This window comes from Dermacentor albipictus, chromosome 2, assembly GCF_038994185.2.
Source record: "Dermacentor albipictus isolate Rhodes 1998 colony chromosome 2, USDA_Dalb.pri_finalv2, whole genome shotgun sequence".
NCBI lineage: Eukaryota > Metazoa > Arthropoda > Arachnida > Ixodida > Ixodidae > Dermacentor > Dermacentor albipictus.
Window position 1 is genome coordinate 21,550,751 of NC_091822.1, and position 20,531 is coordinate 21,571,281.

A 20,531-nucleotide genomic window follows, 5' to 3' on the forward strand; every position below is an offset into this window, starting at 1 on the left:
GGAACACCATGTATTTTCAATGTCAATAGTGTGTTTGTACAAGATTTCAATATAACAAAATTTCATTGCCATCAGGAAGGAATAATGAGGCAATAAATGGAATTTGCTGCAGATGCATATAATCAGATGGTTAAAGTACATGTGGCTGCTTGCAAACGCACCTCTAAGAGTCGCATGCCGCACCACAAAGAGCGGCCGTCCCATGTCGCAATATGGGACATATTTTTGGATGATCACTTTTATTGCACGTTATTGGATGGTTGAGCAAAACCTCCTAAACATCCACTGTGCTGCATATTACGTCACTGAAGTGATGGTATCGCTCAAACTGATCTGTCAAAGAATGCCCATATATAGTATCTACACCCTGCTGTGTTCGGTATGATGGCGCATTTTCTGTGTTTATGCCAGTGACAGCTTGCAAAAACACTCACCGCATGCATGCACAACTGTTGCTGAACACAGCTGCGTAGGTCGACCTGTTGCCCCTTTTTACCACAGCACCTGTGAAGCTTCGATTACAGCTTGCCGATTTGCTTACATTTGCTTGTTTACATTTTTTTTTTACTCTGCCAATTTTAAGAGTGGGTATGCTTATAAGCATAACCGCCTAGCATTCAAAAAAGCCTTTGAAATGTAAGGGTTGGTGCTCAGCTTTGCCAGCATGACATTTCACCTTTAGAGTGCAAGGCCACATAGATGGGCAGGAAGGACCAGTCGCAAATACTTGCATTGTGGCCTCCTCGTCACAATGCAGGTAGTTTTCTGTGGTTTTCTCCGATTTTTAGCTATAAACATGTGAAGCAATATGTAAAATCGAAGCTATTTTAACTAATCTGAGGCACCATGAAAAGCAACATAACACTCAGGTGCACACTTTTTTTTTCGTCACATCTGCTCTTTGTGCTGCACATCAAATATAATGGAATGGGCAGAGATTTAAGGTTAAATGGGACCGTGTTTACTATTCAGAAGATATGGCCGGTACAACCAGTATGGTGGAATGTTAGGCTAGCCCCGCTATGTCGTCTCTTTAGTCTTCTTGGTCATCGTCTTTGTCGCTCTCGTGACACCGTGACATAGCCCCCGGTGGCAAGAGCACCGACCTGGTGCCTGCTAGATAGCGGCCACATGGTGTGGCTTGAGACGACCCACGTGGACGACGGGGAAGCATCGGCTGGAGTTTATAAGTAACATCACCGAGTTGTCAAAGGACGCGTTAAGGGCCAGGGTACCGGGAGAGCAGTTGTTTCCATTAGGCCCATGCGACGTGAAAAAATACAAAGGAGGACAAGGTCGCCGGCAGAGAACTGTCTTGCCTGCGACTTAAAAAGATGACGGTGGGCAATCTGACGTGCCTTGGCGGCTCTAGTTATTGCATCGCGAGCAAGGAAGTCTGATACATCGGTAATGCAACTGGTCTGGATGGTTCGTGTGATGGCATAGCTGGTTGAATAATCAGTTGCAATGGCAATCTACTTATCTTCAGCCTCGGATATAGGGAAAGGGCCTAAGACGTCGAGGAAAACACATGAAACAGTTTGATGGGTATATCAATTGGCTTGGGGTTCCAGTTGGAAGCAAAGCAGGCTGCTTATGACGTTGGCACAGTTATGCCCAGGCCAGAAATATTGTCGCCGAACACAGTCGTTAGTCCTGCAACTACCCAGGAGGCCAGTAGTAGGAACATCATGGAGTTGCACAAGTACATACAGTCGCCCGGAGATGAGAGGGATTAGTATGTAGTTTGTGTCCTTCTGGTCGCATATTTTAGTGGAATAAGATGCCGTCCAGAATGAGGAACATGCGAAGGGTCTGAGGGGTCAGAACAGAGGCAGCTGATGAGGTTGTGCAAGGATGTATCATGTTCTTGCTCCTCACTGATGTGGTGGAAGGTGGAGAGTATGAATATTCCAGCAGGTGTATCATTGGAGTCTGGAGCGCCGACAGCTTGCCAAAACAAGCAACAGGCATCCTAGTGGAGCCTACCGCACTTGTACACCACTGTATAGGTGAATTCTTGAAGACGCAGTGCCCAGCGGCCTAGACGACCCGTGGGATCTTTTAAGTGTCGAGAGCCAACAGAGTATGGTGGTCTGTGGTGATATTGAAAGGTCGGCCGTATAAGTACAACCGGAATTCACTCACTGCCCATACGAGTGCGAGGCACTCATGCTCTGTAATGAACTGCATTCAGTGTGTGAAAGCAGGCAACTTGTATACGCAATAACTCTGTCATGCTCATGTTCAGACTGAGCTAAAATAGCACCAATTCCATAGCCATTGGCATCTGATGGATCGAAGCGATCGAGAATTGGTGGAGTAGTGAGCAAGTTAACAAGGTGTTTGAAGGCAGCAGCTTGGTCAGGTAACCATGAAAAGGGGGTGCCTTTCGTGACAAGGTCAGTCAGAGGCTGAGCAATGGACACAAAACTTCTGGCAAATCAACAGAAATAAGAACACAAACCTACAAGCTGCAGACGTCTTTGGCACAGCATAGAGAAAGAAATGCAACAAGAGCGGACACTCCCATAGAGCACAGCGACCGAATCAACTGCAGTACACCAAGCGACCAGCATTAATACTTGAACCACACTACCGGTTTCAGTTTTGTGCACGCACGTTTTCAATACTAACTGGTCGCCGGCTGGGTTTCTTTTTTTTTTTTTGCTTCTTCAGCTCAACAGTGCGCGGTCTTCATGTGGAATCGTCTTATTATTAAGTAAAATTGATTGCAAACGATCTTTACAAGCCTCCATCGAAGGTGTGCCAGGTGCAATTTCATAAAGACACAAGATGCCTTGTGAAATGAGGAAATGTTTATTTTATTCTATATAAATGCTCGTTGTGGGCTGTTTGTGCATTCATCCAACCCAACCAGGTAAGCAGCAGTAGTTCCCGTAGGAAGCTCCACCAGATGACGTCAGCTGAAAAAATTAAATGACAAGCGTCATTTTGGTATTAACATGCAAAAGTGGTGAAAGGGCGGCATCACAAACGAAAACAGTTCACTGTTACATACACGGCACAGAAAATACCCCGACCCGTCCCAAGCAATACCATACATACCATCGAACATTCTATTTCCAAGCATTCCCCTCTTCTCGGGCCTTCTTTCCTAATTTTAATAGCACAAATACACAAGCTACTGCACGTTTCCAGAACATGGCTACAACCGACGCGATAGTACGCTACGAATACACAGAAGTGGCCACAACACAGGCTCTCAACCAGACCATGCTGGAGGCTCGCAGAATTCCTTCTACTCACACTAAAGACAAATGCGTGGGTGCAAAGCCTGTCTTCAGTCGTTTAGAAGACAGAAATTTCGAATTACAAGTTCCTGGCGTTTGAGCTCCTTGGCATTATTTTTTGCGCGTTCTGCTAGCGCAAGCAACACGCTCCCGTGTTATGACTCTTGGCAATTGCTAAAATTACGTATTTCCTGTTGCCAGTTTTTGCCGAGTGTCCCTTCTTGTTATATTTCTTTCTCTATGGGCACAGGTTGGTACGGGAAAATCGAGAACAGCACAAACTTTTGCGTTTTGGGGCAGACAGATAATTCGACGAGATGACCGAGGATAGTGATTTGGCGGCTACCAAAGTAGCACTTCAAAGAATTCAATTGTAGCCTAGCAGCACGGAAGAATGAGAGAATAGATGAAAGGCATTCAAGGTTTGTCGCAAAGGTCGGTGAGAACACAATGACTTCATCGAGGTAACAAAGGCATGTAGACCACTTACAGCTGTGCAAGAGCATGTTCATCATGCGCTTAAAGGTGACTGGAGCATTGCACAAATCGAATGGCATGCGGTCTTCTCACAGTCCTTGTTGTCGACAGCAATCTGCCAGTAATCGAAGCGCAGGTCTGTTGATGAAAAATATGTTACATCGTGTCGGCAATCAACATGTCCCTATGCGTGGCAGTGGGTAGACATCTTTTTTTGTTAACTTGTTTAGATGTCGGTAATCTATACGGAATCTCCAAGTGTTGTCCTTATTTTTTACCAAAACAAGAAGAAAAGCCCACAAGCTCGACGATGTTTCAATAATGCCCTTGGTAAGCATTTTATCAACCTCCTGTTGTATCACTCAGCACTCGGTGGGTGACGTGTGATAGGACTGTCTGTGAATAGGCGGTGCATTGCCAATATGTATGCAATGCAGCACAAGGGAAGTTTGTCCCAAAGGCTGGCCGTCAATGTCAAAATAAGATACAAGCAGATGATGAAGGTTGTCGGCTTGTGTGGGTGAAAGGTCCAGGGCCATCACTGTGGTAATATCGTCGTGCACCGGAGGCGACGTTGCAGAATGAGCATTGCAGGGGGCGGAAGAGTTGGTGGAAGACGGATGAGGTGAGAGGAAAGAAAGTATGTACTCGTGCGATGGCAACGGTATGGCAAGAGAGATGCCCTTGGGTAATACCTGAGGGGCAGAATCCTAAATTCAGAAGCGGAAGATAAGTTTTGTTAGCCAATACGGTCACAATGGCGTGCAAAAACGACGTGTTGTGCAAACGCAGGGCATTAACACAGGGAGTGAGGACATAGTCCCCAACCGGTTGGGCACAACAGTAATACGGGTCGGTGCCTGCAGTGGTAGACGAACAGTCAGCACAGGAGAGGTGGATGTGCACTCTGTTGGAATGTTCGTTACATCAGGCAAATCAACTTGGACAACACCAGCTGAGCAGTCAATTATAGCAGAATGAGCAGATAAGAAATCAAGGTTAGGGATCATGTTGTGAGGGCAATGGTAAAGTACATGGAACAAAACACGTGTGGCGACCACGGACACTGACACAAGCAGCACATGTTCCCAGTACAGTGGGAGTTCCCCCATCGGCGAATTGTAATTTATTTATTTATTTATTTATTTCGGATACTTTCCTGGCCCGAAGGCGTTACAGAAAGGAGTGGTAAGTGAGAAAAAAAAAGTACATAATTACACAATAATAGGTATTACAAAACGGCAGAAAATACAGCAGTTTTGAAATTGCCAACGTCAGAAATGGCAGCGATGGAGGGAGGAAGGTCGTTCCAGTCGGCGCTGGTTTTAGGAATAAAAGAACCATGACACATCTTTGTTCTAAAATATGGAACACCAACTTTAAACATGTGATCAAAACGGGATGAAATGTATGAAGGGCGAGTAATAAGATGATCCTTTAATAGTGGGTTGTGGTGATACAGCCTGTGGAAAAGACACAGTCTAAAACATTTACGGCACAATGAAAGCTCCGGTAATGTAAGTGTGTTTTTCATGGAAGTAATGCTGGCGTAACGGGAATAGTTAGATAAGATGAAACGTGCTGCGCGATTCTGGATGGATTCTAGAGTGTTTGTCAGTGTGATTTGGTGGGGATCCCATACGGTGGATGCGTATTCTAGCTTTGGTCGCACTAATGTTTTGTAGAGGGTAAGCTTTATCGGCATAGACGCAGCAGAGAAATTTCGACGCAAGTATCCAAGAACCCGGTTAGCGTCATTAGTGACGTGTTTGATGTGCGTATGCCATGATAAGTTACGTGAAATATGGACACCTAGGTATTTGTACGAGTTGACGGATTCAAGAGAAGTATCGTGAAGTAAGTAAACACGCGTATTGTCAGTGTTAGTGCGGCTTGATACATGCATTGTTTTACATACATTTATTAACGTTTAGTCGCATGAGCCATTTATCGCACCAGTTGGATATGCTTCTAAGATCGTCTTGAAGCTTATCAGAATCAGTGTGGTTAGTTATTTTGCGATAAATGACGCAGTCATCTGCGAAAAGCCTGATAGATGAATGGGAAATGCATTTAGGAAGGTCGTTTATGTAAATCAGGAAAAGCAGGGGTACCAGTACCGATCCCTGTGCTACACCCGATGTTACGGAAGTGCGAGAGGATGAACATTCATTAGCTGAAACGTACTGAGTTCGATTAGACAGAAAGCTTTTAATCCAGTTTAGTACATTAGGGTCAATGTTAAGCATGCTAAGTTTAAGAATGAGAAGATCATGTGAAACAGTGTCGAAAGCTTTTGCAAAGTCCAAAAACACGCAGTCTACATCGAAGCCCACATCAGTATGGGTAAATAGGTCATTAGTAAAACATATGAGTTGCGTTTCACATGAAAATGTTTTCCTGAAACCGTGTTGTTCAGTCGAAAAGAAGGAATCAGACTCAAGGAAATCAATCAGATGAGAATGTATAATATGCTCCAATATTTTGCATGGTATACTTGTCAGTGATATAGGACGATAGTTATCGGGGGAATGAGTGTTACCTGATTTAGGGACCGGAACAACCTTGCCAACCCTCCAATCGCTTGGAAGAACTGAGGAACCTAGAGACTGGGAAAAGAGCATTGAAAGTATAATGGAAGAATATGGTTCAGTAATTTTAAGCATTTTACAGTTAATTGAGTCTTCACCTGATGAAGAAGATATGTTCAGGTTTTCAATCAACTTTTGTATGCCGACCCAATCTATATAAATGGAGTTCATTGGTAAATAGGAGCATTTAGTTACCGACAGTAGAGTGGCAGGAGCACATTTGTGAAAGACGGAAGCAAATACATCATTCAAAACGGAACAGCACTGGTTCGAAGGGATCGCGACATTGTCACAACGGGCTAGTTGGATTGTTTTGCTTTCTTTGCCACCAACAATATTCCAGAATTTACGTGGATTAGACTGCAAAAGTGATGGGAGGGTGTTATAGAAAAAAAACTTCTTTGCATTTGTAATAGCGATAGTATATTCTGCGTGAATGCAATGATATGCTGCCCAGCGTTTGGGAAGGTTAGTTGCTTTGGCGCGACGAAAAATACGTTTCGTTTTGTTGCGCAGACGGCGCAGAATTCCAGTAAACCATGGCGAGGAAGGACTTGAAACAATCTTTCTTTTAGGCACATAGCGATCCATTAGTGTTAGCAGTTTGTTCTTGTACAATGACCAGTTCTCTTCAACGGTACGTTCAAAAAAGTTGACTGTGTAGTCAGTAATGAATGATTCTAGTTCATTTAAAATGGATTTGGTATCGGCGGCATGGTAATCACATAAAGTTTTAACTGTTTTCTTCGAGCGAACTTTCTTCTTAAGTGTTAAGTGGAGAAGCGAGTGGTCACTTATTCCTGTAAGGTATGTTGGAGGAGAAACCAAATCTGGAGCTGTTGTGAAAAAGAGGTCTAAAGTATTAGACGAAGTGCTGGTAGTGCGTGTGGGTTCATGAATAAGCTGGGTTAGATTAAAATCAGCGCAGATGTCCAAAAAATGGGTGCACTCGAAAGATGACTGCTTAAGGGAGGGAACACCATTTTGCCACACTATGTTTGGAAAATTGAAATCACCTAATAAGAACAAATGTGATTTTGGGTATCGAACAACTAATTTGTTAAGGACGTCATGAAGGTCAGTGCAGAAATTGGTAGTGGAGGATGGGGACCTATAACACGCGCAAAAGATGAGGTCGCCAGTGGGAAAAGCAACAAGAGTGCAAACTATTTCTAATGGTGAGTCAGTGGGGATAGTGAAAGAAGGGATAGCAGAGCTCACGGCAATCAGTACACCTCCGCCCGTATGGAAATCGCGATCGTACCTGTAAAAGTTATATGTTTTTTGACAGTCTAGTATTTCACTATCTTTAATTTTTGCTGAAAGCCATGTTTTGGTGAGCACAACTATATCAGCTGAGCATGCGTCGATATGTGATGATAGTGATGTGCGTTTGTTGGCGATACTTCGGACATTTGTAAAAAGAAGTGATAAGGAGTTTGCTTGCTTTGGAACATGAGATAGCTATGCTGCACCCAAATGTGAAGATTGTGGACCCGATGGTTTGTTGTTTGTTGGGGTAATCGCGCTCCTAGCTGGTCCGATCTCGTATACTTCATCTGTAGCTGTGCAATAAACGTAACATTTTTTACCTATGATTAGTTTGTTATGTCGCAAAGAAAAAGACTGGCCGCTGGCCTTGCCAAAGTCATTTAGTGCTTTCCGCGATTGACGAGTGGCTTTGCAAAAGTCTTCGCCGACTGAAATACCATCGGCTTTAAGCTTCGCTTTTTGCGAGAGTATATGGTATCTCATTTTGGAAGACACAAACTTAGCTATAACAGGGCGTGTCTTGCTGACAGCGTATGTACCTAGCCTACGAGCCCTATGGATTGCGACTTCCGAGGGAGTCATGTTGAGACAGTTTCTAAGAAAGTGATGGTTCTGGGCTTCTGATTGAGCCCACATTTCTGATACGTTGTCTGAGATACCATAGAAGATCAAGTTGTCGCGTCTTGAATGGTCCTCCAGAACGTCTAGTCTTGACGCGAGTGAAGCGCTTTCATTTGAAAGTGCTTCATGAACTGCGGTAGTAATATCACTTCCTGAAGGCATATTTTTAAAAGACTCAACCGCAGCTTCCACAGCAGTCACTCTATTGGAAAGGTCTGAAACGGTCTCAGTAAGGTTTTCTTGGTTAGCCTATAGTTCAGCTATGGCATTCATCATCTCGGCATGTCGCGTGTCAAATTTTAACGACAAAGCAGCTATGGCACCCATAACTTCATTGTGCTTATGTTGAGCTTCAGTATGGGGACCAGGGTTTAATTCTACACCCCCGGAAAGTAAGAGCAACATAGCAACAGAGACACAATCACGAAGAGTGGCAGCCAGCACTTGTGGGCAAGGGAAGAGCAGCAAACCGACATTGTTTGTACGTTTACAAAAAAGCGATTCGGATGGACTAACCTGCACAAGAAAGCAGAAAGGAGAGCTTAGCAGCGACCGCATGGTAGCTGCTCTCCCGTGCCCACTGGAAGCGCCTTGCTGATGCCAGTTGCTTAAATCTGAGCGCTTCAGTGCTGTTGCTGGCGGCAGTGTCCCACTTGATACCGGCGTGAAGATGATGACGTCTTCCATGCTCAGATAATCAAGGCTGTTGTCAGCTGCTTGTGGCGGTGGATCCAGCAGGAAATTCGATAGTGATGTAGACGTAGTACATGTGCTAGACGGTGACAACGATGAGCCGAAAACAGCAATCTGCACAAGAAAGCAGAAAGGAGAGCTTAGCAGCAACCGCATGGTAGCTGCTCTCCCGTGCCCACTCAATACGCGGCACTCAGCAGGTGTGAGCACTTTCTTGAGCCAACTCTGGAAATCTCGGTGCTCATGACATGGATGTGTGCGCCGGTGTTGATCAGGGCAGTTACAGGTAAGGCATCAACTTCCACAGCGTTTAGGTTCTGGTCTGTCTGTAAAGTAAGGAGAAGACGGGCAGGTCGGGGATGCAATGCTGCGTCACTTTTGGGAGCTGCACTCGTCAGTTTTCTGGGGATGAGCCTGTCAGGGCTAATGCGAGGGAGGCCCAGCTCCCGCAGCGTTGGGTTTTGAACTGTTCTTTTTATTTTTAAATCACTGTGCATGCGCTGAGACTAGGGGTCTGCAAGTAGTCTGCAACTCGGTCAGCCAGTTCAGTGAACTTCTCTAGTAGCACATCACCTGCAGCCACGAGAACTGGGACCATGTTCTGCAGGAGGTGCTGGAGGAACAACTGACGCAACAGCTTGTCCTGTTGAAAGGCGGAGACACCACCAAGAAGCTGGCGCATGTGTTGAAGGAGCTGTGAAGAGCGACTAACTGAGCTTCATAGCTGTAAGGAGCTGCTGGAGTCTGCTGTGCTCAGACTCTGACTTTGCGGGAAATGATAGCCGCCATCAACGTGTTGAAGGGATGGGTCAGATCCGGCAAGGTGATAACATCCGCTAAGTCCTCGGCAACGTCCGGAGGTAAGGAGGACATCAGATGTAAAAACTTAGTCTGTTGACTAGGGATGTGCCGGAGATCGAAGTGCGCCTCAACCTGCAGCAGCCAGGTGCTGGGGCTGTTGGGCCAAAATGGTGGCAGCTTGATGTGTCGGAAGGCGGCCACCACAGCACCGCCAGGTCAGGCAACCTCCTGGGCGCCGTCACCGGCAGGAAGAGCGTTAGAGCCGGCAGGATCCATGTTGGAGGGTTGGAGCTGCATGTTCTCTACCGGGTAATGCGAGGAATACCGAGCTCTGGCAGCATTGGGTTTTGAACTGTTCTTTTTATTTTTTATATCCTACTGCGCATGCTGCGCGGCCAGGAGCGAACTTCCTCTTCTTTGACGAGCGCTACACACTGAGCAAGTTGTGGCTTGCGGTCCAGGCCTGAGGTAAGGGATGCTACAAGCATACAGAAGGTAAAGTCCCTTGATAATTTGAAAGTACCGGCACTCTATGAACTATGCCACCGCCACGCTGACCTCCTCACCTCCTCTTTGCTCCGTGCACGTACACCCCCCCCCCCCCCCTTCGAGAAGCGATCTTGCGCCCGTTCTTCTGCACGATGATTGGTCTCCCTGCCCTTGGAAACGTGCGGATCTTGTATTTTGCTTGTGTTTTTCTTTTTTGTCCGTGCCATTTTTCTCCTCAGCTCGGCTGGCTCGGCACTTTAGCTTGGCGTAGCGAACATTGTATGCTGTATTCCCTGCCCTCTGTGCTAGCGGTATGGCGTGCTGTTGTGCATATAACTGCAGCAAGAAGCCTGAAGATGGCTATGCAGTTTTTATGATACCATAAGGAAAGCATGATGGCTTGCGCAGGAAGCAGTGGCTGCATAACATCGGCAGAGAGAACTTTGTTCCAACAAATAACAGTGTTGTTTTCGATGTGAGGTGTCTCTTATTGCTCGTATCAAAGCATCCCCTAATGCTGCATTTTTTTTTCATTCTTCTGGCCTGCTAACCAGCATTTTTGCTGCGGTAATTTGCACGTTGCATAAAAATGGGGTTTTCCTCAGTATGCTTAATATTCTGCTGGGACTCCTTCACCTCGCACATCGTGAACTGTTGTTATTTAGTCGAAAATGCAGCACTATGGATAATGCTTTCTGCTGTGAATATTTATGGGTGAAGATGCAGCCTCTCGGTCACACTTTTCCCCATTGTTAGGATCCGTTGCCTGTTTTACCGAAAACTTAAATAGCGGCTTGTAGAGGAGCTATTATGTTCAACTTATGTCAGTGTGTATGCCAGTCATACAATGAATGCACGCCCTGAAAAAATTAGTGGCAAGTATACCCGTGGTAGTGCAGGTGATGAGTGCTAGCTAGTCCACATTGCGTTCTTTTTTTTCTCAAGTTTTAAGGCAAAAGCTTTTAGATCTCTGTTTCAAGGTCGCGTTGTGAACAGAAATTATCCCATGACCCAGGAAGGTCTCAAGTGACCCAAAGCATGTACAGCAATGTATAAGAGATTAATGATTAGCCAAGTTAATTAATAATTCATTCGTGATAGAACTAAGGTGGATTAGAGAGGATTAGTGTATGAAGGAGGATTAAGCTGAATTAGGGTTAATGAAGGAGCATTAAGGCTGATTAGGGCAGATTGAGGAGCATTTGGGCGGATTAAGGTCGATTAGGGTATATAAAGGAGGATTAAGGTGTATTAGGGTGGGATAAGGTGAATTAGGGTTAATGAAGGAGTATTCATGCCTATTAGGGTAGATTGAGGAGCATTAGGGTGGTTTAAGGTTGACTAGGATATATAAATATGACTAAGGTGCATGAACAATGATTAAGGCATATTAGTGTGGATTAAGGTGAATTAGGGTTGATGGAAGTGGATTAAGGTTAATTACAGTAGGCTTTACAAGGCTTTCACATTAATGTCACATTCATGTCTCTTAGGTGATACCTAAGGAACACTTGGATTTTTGGAATTTGCTTTGAACTACACTTTTACGCATGCATGAGTAGGTGACGATTATTATTTAGTTTTCTCACGGATACAGACAATGTGCAGGGGGTGTTCACATTATCGCGCACGCTTACTGTTGATATTGCTACATGCGTCTGGTATTTGATTGTTTGAACGAGGCACGTGGGTGCCATCACTCGAGAAAAGAGGAGGAAGAACGAACTGGGCTTGCACTGCAAATCTAACCGGTCAGCACTGCAACCGCTGTTGTAAATATAACCTGTAAATAGTTGCTCGTCTTACTGACTCGTCCTTCACGCAACATTGTGGTGGAGGTGGAACGTTCCCTGTCCTCACCACGGAGCTCTGAAGCGGCCGCATCTTCGTCTTCTCAGCCATGGCTTCCAATAAAACCACCCCGTCACCACCTACACCTGCGGCACCACAATACACGTTAGGGTTCCTAGTCTCAGTGATCCTGGGACATTCTCCACCCGAAATGACGTTGACATCGACGACTGGCTTAGCATGTATGAGTGTGTTAGCCAAAGGCACCACTGGGACCCTACCATCATGCTTGCCAATGTGATCTTTTATCTGGACGGGCCACCACGTGTCTGGTTTCGCACCCCTGAGATTGAGCTCTCCAGCTGGAACATTTTCAAAGAGTGGCTTCGCAACCTATTTGGCAACCAATCAGTTCCTTGCCACCCGTGTCTAGTCGTCGACCGAATCGTATGTCTCCTACATACAGGAAGTGCTCGAGCTTTGCCGGAAAGTCGACGAGCACATGATTGAGGTTCACAATGTGGGCAATATCCTAAAAGGCATCGCGGATGACGCCTTCAATTTGCTCGTCTATAATGACGTTTCTGGCGTCGATGCCATCGTCAAAGAATGCCGTCACTTCGAGGCAGCCAAAAGCCGCCGCGTCGTCCCACAGTTTTTCCGACTCCCAAACACCCCTGACATGTCCTCTTGCGCCACTCTTACCGCCACACAACCATTTCAAGAAAACGTCACACGTATAGTTCGCCGTGAGATTGAAGCGGCGAGTCCAGTCCCTTTTCATCTATGACCCCCTGAAGATACCTTTGACCAAGCGGCCCCCACTATTTCCATTATTCAAGCAGTTGTGCGGCAAGAAATTGTAAACCTTGGCATCCCTACCACCTGCTCTGTCTCCCGACCTGATGCGGCACCCATTCCCATGTGTACAATCTGTAATGACCAGTATTTCACTCCCAGACCACGCAAACGCAATCCTGCTAAATGGCAAACCCCAGATGACAAACCGATATGCTTCCGCTGCCACCGCATTGCTCATGTATCCCACCACTGCTGCACCACCTTGATGCCGCCGTACTGGAACTTATTCTCTGCTCCTCGCCCATACGCCGACGCTCGCCGTTATTCACCTCGCCGTCTGTACCCTACTTCTGATGCCCCTGACAGCCGCTCCTCCGTGCAATCGCAGTCACCTCAATGCCGTCGCTCCCCATCACCCCAGCCTTGCTGCTTTTCCATTCCAAACCAATGGATGGAAAACTAGGCCATGCAGCTTTTGGAGGTAGTGCTGCATCACTTTCATCCTGTCCAAATCCTCCGTTGACACTCCTCACCGGCACGAACCTAATTGAAGTAGACGTAGATGGTGTTCCGTTGACGGCATCAATTGATACCGGAGCCCAAGTGTCCATAATGAGCGTTAACTTATGTTGTCACCTCAAAAAAGTTGTTACGGCTCCCGTCACTCGAGCCATACACGTTGCCAATGGCACCACTGTTGCCGTCAGGGGCCCGGCATGTGCACTGCTCGCATAGGAATTGCTGGCCGCCAAGTTCCAGTCCTGTTCACCGTGCTGACCCGTTGCCCTCATGACCTAATCTTCGGGCTCGACTTTCTGACGACGCATTCTGCCCTCAACGACTATGCCGCCAGTATATGCTGTGCCTCAAGCTTCCTCTTGTTTCAGATGTTAGCCCCGAACAACCGAACACTCTCTGCACTACAGCGTTTGTTTGCTTACGTGCAAAAGCCCTAACCTTCATTGAATTGGCCTCAATGGCAACCGTGCCTGATGGCGACTATGTTGTTGCACCTATTTGTGATGTCCTCCTGGCGCGCGCCATCTCTGTGCTACACTCCGTCATAACCGTTGCCGCTAAAGGGATGTGTCTGCCCATTATCAATTTCGGCTTGACGAAGCAAGTGTTACCTGAAGGCATAGCGATGGCCACACTCCGTTCAGCGACAGACAACCACGTCACTGCTTTTGCAGCCAATGCGTCTCCAGATCCTCTTGATTACCCGCAGGATGCCTTGAACCTCGGCGGCTCATTACGTCCCATGGTCGCTCCGAACCTCGCACCTGACCAAGCAGCCACCCTATATCGCCTTTCGCTTTCCTACCGTGACATATATGACACTGACAATCGACCACTTGGTCAGACGTCCCTTGTTAAGCATCGGATAAACATTGGTGATGCTGTTCCCATTCACCGCCAACCGTACCGCATGTCTACGGCAGAGCGGCAAGTTATTCAGCAGGAAGTAAACAAGATGCTTGCCAGAGTCATTGTTGAGCCCTCGTCGAGTCCTTGGGTGTCGCCGGTCATGCTCGCTAAAAGAAAAATGGCATGTGACGTGTCTGTGTTGATTACCACCACATGAACTGAATTACTAATAAGGACGTTTACCCTTTACCAAGAATCGACGACGCTCTTGATTATCTTCACGGTGCTAAATATTTTTTGTCCATCGACCTTTGATCTGGTTATTGGCAGATTTCCGTCGATGAGCAAGACCAAGAAAAGACCGCTTTCGTCACTTCAGATGGCCTCTACTAATTTAAGGTTATGCCGTTCGGTTTATGCAATGCCCTCGCCATGTTCGAACAGATGATCGACTCTCTGCTTCAAGGTTTCAAATGGTCAACTTGCCTTTGTTACCTCGACGACGTCCTTGTGTTATCTGTGACATTTCAGCACACCTTGAGGGCGTCGCAGCTATCCTTGACGTCTTCCGCAAGGCTGTGCTCCAATTAAACTCGTTTAAGTGCCACTTCGGGTGCCGACGGATTACAGTGCTAGGCCATTTCGTCGATGCTTTTGGAGTACAACCCGACCTGGAGAAGGTTCGAGCAGTAACGGCTTTTCTTGTACCTCAGTCTGTCCAAGACGTCCGGAGTTTTGTGGGGCTCTGTTCTTATTTCTGACTGTTCGTGAAAGATTTCGCCGCAATTGCTCGGCCACTCACTGAACTTCTGAAGAAAGACATGCCATTCACGTGGGGTTCCCCTCAAGCTGCCACATTTTCATGCCTTATCACGATTCTCATCAATCCACTGGTCTTGGCCAACTTTGACCCATTTACACCTACAGAGGTCCGAACCGATGCCAGTGGTTATGGGTCTTATCGCAATGCCAACACGGACATGACTGCGTTATAGCCTATGCTAGCCAGCTCCAGACAACTGCAGAGCGCAGCTATTCGATTACCGAGCACGAATGTCTTGCTCTCATCTAGGCTGTTTCAAAGTTCTGCCCATATTTATATGGCAAGCCCTTCTCAGTAATCACAGACCATCATGCGCTCTGTTGGCTTTCGTCGCTCAAGCATCCTACTGGCTGGCTCGGTCGCTGGGCCCTTAGACTACAAGAATATCCCTACACAGTGACTTACAAGTCGGGACGCCAACACCAAGATGCAGATTGCCTCTCTCGCTACCCAGTCGAAGATGCGACCTCTACGTCTGACACTGACACCGACGCCTGTGTTCTCTCTCTTTTTCCACTGCTCCATGTCGCCGACGTGCAGCGCCATGACCTGTCCTTGCGTATCATCGACTGCCTGGAATCGTCACTTGCCAACAGTTCCCTTTGCCTATTCACACTTCAAGATGGTGTAGTCTACTGCCAAAACAACGTTCACCCCGACAGCCCTGCATTACTCCTTGTGATCCCTAAACACCTTCGCTCGGCTGTTCTCCACGAACTTCATGACCTCCCCACTGCCGGTCACCTGGGTGTGTCACGTATCTACGACCGGATCAGCCGACGCTTCTTTTGGCCAGGGCTTGCTCACTTTGTTCGAAGATACGTAGCTGCGTGCGAGAAATGCCAGCGATGCTCCCTGCTGGGTACCTTCAACCCCTTGACATTCCCACGAAACAATTATTTCGGGTTCGTTTGAACTTACTTGGCCCCTTTCCTCTTTCTACCTCTGGGAACAGGTGGATCGCTGTGGCCACAGATTACGCCATGTGCTACGTCATCACCCAACGCTTCCTACAAGCTGCGCCACAGATGTCGCCAATTTTCTTCTACGTGACGTGATTTTATCACATGGAGCTCCACGACTTCTCACATGGCCGGACATTCCTATCAAAAATTATTGCGGACATCCTGCAGTCCTGTGCCACGAGGCACAAGCTATCCATGTCATACCATCCGCAAACAAAGGGCTGCACGGAGCGTCTCAATCAGACTCTCACAGACGTTCCTGCGAAATATGTCTCTTCAGACGACACTGACTGGGACATCGCTCTACCGTTTGTCACATTTGCTTATAATTCCTCGCGCCACGACACAGCCGGTTATTCCCCGTTTTGCTTCTGCTTGGCCAACAACCAGTGCTGCCCCTCGACACAACACTACCTGTTCATGCGGCACCGACCAGTGAATATGCACTTGACGCCATCGCCCGCTGTGCCCACGCAAGGGAAATTGCCCGTGACTGCCTTCTGAAATCCCAAGAGAGTCAAAGGTGTTTGTACGACCGGCGACACCGAGACGTGCACTTCCCGCCTGGTTCTTTGGTGCTTCTATGGTCTCCATCGTGTGAGGTTGGCCCGGCAGAAAAACTGCTGTCTTGTTACACAGGCCCATAGCAAGTGCTTCGTGCCGTGACTCCTGTCACCTACGAGATCGCCCCTGACGCCTCATCTGCTTTCCAGTTCAGTGATATCATGCATATTACACGACTGAAGGAATATCACCCTCCCAGTGCTGACATTTAGACACTCCGGGACGTCGCTTCTGCCGCTGGGGAATTATGCTACACATGTGTGGTATTTGGCTGTTTGGATGAGACGCGTGGGCGCCATCACTCCAGAAAAGAGGAGGAAGAACGAACTGGGCTCGCGCTGTCAATCTAACCGGTCAGTGGGGACGAAATGTGAAAACACCCAGCTACTTATATTTAGGAGCACGTTAAGCAATCCCAGGTAGGTAGTCCAAATTTCCGGAGTCCTCCACTACAGCATGCCTCATAATCAGATCGTGGTTTTGGCACGTAAAAATCCATAATTTTAATGTTTAGCACCTCAACATATTTCACCCCAATCCACCTTTATTGACTTTAATCCTCCATAATCTACCATAAACCTCCTTCATTGACCATAATCCTCCTTATTCCACCTTCGACATTAATTGACCATAAGTATCCTTAATACACCTTAATCAATCACTAACTGATCATTAATTAACTTGCTAATCAGTAATTATCTCTTATACACGGCTGGACATGGTTTGGTTCGATTCCAGCCTTTCTTGGATCACATATATTTTTATACCTCGCAATGCGACCTTGAAACAGGGATGTAACGCTTTCGCTTAATAAGCCACATGCAGAGGGATATGCCACAAGCAATACTAGCTCAGACGTTGTGGGGAGCACTCGCCTCCGTTTCCTCCCGCGTACCCGCGGTGACCCGTTCGCACGTGGCGACGGGTCGCGCCGCCGTTGACAGGGGAGAGAGGCACTACGTGCCCTCCCTCTCTTCGTCGCTCTGATGACGCGCGTACTCCTCTTCTCCTACGCGGCTCACGGAAAAGGGAAACGTATCCGGCGGGCGAGGAGGACTTCCCCTCGCAAAAAGGTATAAAAGCGCGCGACCGGGCGAGACTCTCTCTCTTGGGACGCCGACGCCTTGGACCGCCTGGACAGCACCTGCCGCATCCCGTGAGTGACCTCGTTTGTCTGACCCACCCAGACAACGAGGAAAGCCTTTTACTACTTTTACTGAGTGGACGTCCCTCTGCGAGTGTTTGATATTGCTAATAGCAATAAACGTTGTTACCGTTGACACCGCTGGTTGCCTTATTCGTCCGAACCTGGCGTAGCCGCGATTCCCGCGCTACGGGTTGGGAGTACCACGGAGCGACTGCGTGGGGCTAGATCCGGAGCTCGCCTTCAGCCCTAGCCGCACGCAGAGTGGAACCCCCACAACGTGCAAAGTAAAGCATCTCATCATGTGGCAGAAAAATTCTCTCGAGTATAGAACTCGCCTCAAAGCTCATTTTACATCAGTATACCCCATTCAAACGGCATTAAGAAAAAAAAAAACGAACTCCTCATAAACGTTGCAATCAGCATTATCGATGCTGTTATCAGCACTTCTCAAAATTTTTAACACCATGGCGTGCAACTGGCCCAAAATAATGTGCCTCCGTAGAATGCTGCGGCCCGTTTGCGGGAGAAAAAGCTTGCCGTGCGCAGCCAGCGGGCGAGGATAATCGAGGAGGAAAGCACCACGAGGAGTAGAATGTCTCTACCTTCAAATTATCGAAGGCCTTTAAAAGCGTGCGGCGACGGCGAACAGCTCGAGTGGCTGGTGGACGCAGAAGGCCTGCGGTCACGGTATGTCAGGTCAAGTGGAGCATCAAATGGAAGGCGTTGGTTGTCATTGTGGCGGTAGTCAAAGGAAGAGCATGAAAATTAGGGCTGAGATGTGCCCTACGCTGTTACAATGGAAGCATATGGGCTTGTCGTCAGGATTTAGATAGAGTCGAAACGCTGGCGGAGGTCGACGAAGAGGGGCAGTAGGTTTAACCGAAGGGCAGGCTACGGAGCACACGGGTTGAATGCCTGCATTTGCCACTTCATCACGGACAACTGCCTGGATGAGGGAGATCGTCGATTGAGTATCCTGTGAAGGGCATATGAAAGTGGATGGCAACGCAGCCTCGATTTCGTGCTGCATAGTTCGGACAACGCTATCCGTAGAGGATGAATGGACAATGAGCGTCTTCGCACGGCGACGTAGCGGCGGTGTTTGAAAGCCGCATGAATTGTCGGGCGATGCGACGGCTCTTTGCGTCTTCGAAACGCCTGCACCAATTTGATCAACCATCGAGCAGTGTTTAAAAACAAGCAAGTTAAACGCATCATCGTAGATGCCTTTCAGAATATGCCTCACTTTGTCAGCCTCGGGCATAATTGAATCAACGCGGCAGCAAAGAGCTCAGACATCAAGGGTGTACGCAACGTACGGCTCTGTAGCTGTCTTGGCTCGACGGGATAGATCTTTAGCAGCGGTGCACTTGCAACCAGTGAGCTTGACAAAAAGGTCGCACAGTTTTTGCTTACATAAGTCCCAGCTAGTCAGCTCTCCATGTGTGTCATACCAGAGGCGTACTGCTCCCTGGAGGTAGAAGGCAAGATTTGCGAGCATCACCACCGTCGGATCTCATGGGTTCTGTGCAGCAACGCGTTCGTATACGCCAAGCCATTCTTCGACGTCGACGCTGTCGGTGCCTTTACCAGAGCCAGAGAAGGTGCCGGGGTCATGCGCATGGAGACCGACGGTTGCGGCATCGCGGGTGCTGATGCCGTTCAGCGGCCTTGTCGTCTGTCAGCATGGTAGGACGGCACAGGACAAACCTGCCGCGGACTTCCGTCTTGTGCAGTATCCAGCACCTCCACCAGAAATGAAATGGGAAGAGATGTAAGGTTAAATGGGACCTTGTTTGCTGTTCAGAAGATGTGGCCGGCCGATACAACCAGGATCCTTGTTGTCGTTCTCCCGAGTGGCTGTGGCGCATACCCACAGTGAGAGATTGGCCATGAATCGGGTGGTTAAAGGGCCCCTGAAACGGCTCTGACAAATTTTGTAGACGCATAGGGTACAGCTTAAGTAGAACATTCGCACCACAATTTAAGTGAAGCATTCCGTAATAATGGAGCTAAAAGCGATTACAAGTTACCCTCCGCCCTAGCCATGCTTTTCCTCCTCAACTCGTTCGCCAAGCAATCGGGGCTAAGCTCCGCCTTCACTGGTTCTGTGTTATGATGCCACATCACATTGTCCACTTCCCGTTGTTTTGGAGCCCGCCCCCGCCCGCGTGAAACGTCTCCGCTAGCGGCTTGGCCGTCAACCCCAAGCGAGAGCTATCGAAGCAGCGTGCGTTGCGAGCATTCTGTCGTAGCGCCGAACGTGTCTGGTATTCTGGTAATCACACACTAGCAGAAAGTTTCGACGAAACGGTGAAGGCATAAACTCAAGCTGATGAAGAAACTTTAGCATAGACGTACGCGAGCTGCCTGATCCGTCTCCATGGTCCAGCCGGTAGTTCTGAACTTAGTGTCACACATTACTTCCCCCCTCTTTTTTGGCTTCTGGATTGGATTGGCGCGGCTCGCTACGTGCTTGCGCGCGCTTTTCCGAGCGCAGATTGGTGTGCGCCTGGTTTCTGCACTAGGCTGTTATGCGATCGCTTTTTCGAGCGCAGATTGATGTGAGCCTGGTTTCTGCACTAGGCTTTTGCACGATCGCCTGCTTTTTGCACTGGGCTTTCAAAAGGCGAAGTGAGCGTCGCTTACTGCAGGCGGCAAGTGATTTGGCTCACGTACTGCGTGAGCAAAAACATAGGCACGTGGCTCATGAAGAAGATGACCGGCGACTTGCTTAATCTGTCGGACCATGTCATCGCCGACTGGAGGAACTACGCTCGTGAGGTCGTGCGGGACGAGCTGCTGGCGCGACCCCCACTCGGTGGGCCTGGGAGGATTGTGCAAATTGATGAATGCCTCCTTCGCGGCAAGCGA

At 47.9% G+C, this 20,531-nt stretch overlaps 1 protein-coding gene across 2 annotated transcripts in view; it reads left to right on the forward strand.

The window, feature by feature from the left end:
* Window positions 1-20,531, forward strand: part of LOC135897949 (PHD finger protein 12) — a 172,957-nt gene that overhangs the window by 139,456 nt on the left and 12,970 nt on the right. The gene's annotated exons all lie outside the window — the stretch shown is intronic.